Source organism: Gopherus evgoodei, unplaced genomic scaffold, assembly GCF_007399415.2.
Source record: "Gopherus evgoodei ecotype Sinaloan lineage unplaced genomic scaffold, rGopEvg1_v1.p scaffold_36_arrow_ctg1, whole genome shotgun sequence".
NCBI classification, from domain to species: domain Eukaryota; kingdom Metazoa; phylum Chordata; order Testudines; family Testudinidae; genus Gopherus; species Gopherus evgoodei.
The window spans coordinates 3,001,454-3,003,068 of NW_022060038.1; positions in this window are offsets into that span (position 1 = coordinate 3,001,454).

Genomic DNA, 1,615 nt, shown 5'->3' on the forward strand with positions numbered 1-1,615 from the left:
TTCAAAGGAGTGGACCTGACAAGATAGACTTGTAGTCTCCAACCTTGATTAACTGTTTAGTGTAACTGCTTAATGTAACTGCTACAATGGGGAAAAGGGGAGGGAGGGAAAAAGGGACGGGCTTAGCTAAAAGTAAAGTATAAAAAAGGTAAACTGCTTGTATTAGGTGTGCTGGATCTGAGGCGTGCCAAGTCTCCCAGCACCACTTTGAGATCTCAAATAAACTTCTGTTTTGCTTCTCCACCCTGGTGTGTTTATTGGCGCTAAGCACTCCGGGCACGAACCACTGTTGCTTGCCTTGGGCACCGTCTGTGCCTGCAACAATGGGAGAGACCCAGCTCCAAATATTGCTGGAGCAGGGCACCCAGCCCTGAATATTCCTTGTGCTCGGGCACCGCAAATGTATATAACCTGCCGCCTATGGGTGTGGCCATTCTTATGTTACAGCTGTTCAGCCTGCTTGATACCCGTGATGTCATAACCCTCCTCAGTTCTCCAGTCTTCCTTGGAGTCTGGATGGAAAGACAGGGTAGATGTCACCTAGTGAGCTGGGCCTGTAAGAGCAACCCGTGTTCAGGCAGAGAGGGGCTCCTGGGAGAGCAGAGTCAGGGCTCAGTTAAAGAACCGGAGACAAGGGCTTGGTCTGAGTGTAACCCACCAAACTTCGGTTACACCCGTACCCGTAATTATTCCATTGTATTGCAGGGATAGTGAGAAGGTTCAGTCTGTTCTGAGACCGGAACTGCCACCTGTGGAGAACAACACAAATATGCTGTCATAAACAGATAAGAAAAGTTAATAGCACAGAAGTACTTTATATCTCCTTGACTGTAAAGGGTTAACAAGTTCAGTGAGCCTGGCTGTCACCTGACCAGAGGACCAATCAGAGGACAGGATACTTTCAAATCTTGAGGCAGGGAAGTTTTTGTGCTGTGCTCTTAGTTTTTGGTTGTTGTTCACTCTGGGGGCTCAGAGGGACCAGACATGCAACCAGGTTTCTCTCCAATCTCTCCAATACAGGCTCTTATAAGGTCAGACTAGTGAGTACTAGGTAGATAAAGAGAGTTAGACTTATGGTTGTTTTCTTTATTTGCAAATGCGTATTTGGCTGGAAGGAGTTCAAATTGGTATTTTGCGGAAAAGATTTTAATTTGTACTTGTATACTTAGACTGGGAGGGTATTCCCAGTGCCTATAGCTAAAAGACCCTGTACCTATTCCATTTTTTAAAAATTTACAAAGATAATTTTTACTGTTTTTTCTTTCTTTAATTAAAAGCTTTTCTTGTTTAAGAACCTAATTGTTTTTTTATTCTGGTGAGTCCCCAGGGGACTGGGTCTGGATTCACCAGGGGATTGGTGGGGAGAAAAGAGGGAGAGAGAGAGGCTGATTTCTCTCTGTGCCAGGATTACTTTCTCTCAGGAAGAGTCTGGGAGGGGGAAAGAGAAGGACAGAGGAAGGTGAATTGTCCTCTCTGTTTTGTGATTCAAGGAGTTTGACTCACACAGTGATCTTCCAGGGTAACCCAGGGAGGGGAAGCCTGGGAGAGGCAACGGTGAGGGAAAGGGTTTACTTTCCTTGTGTTAAGATCCAGAGGGACTGGGTCTTGGGGGTCG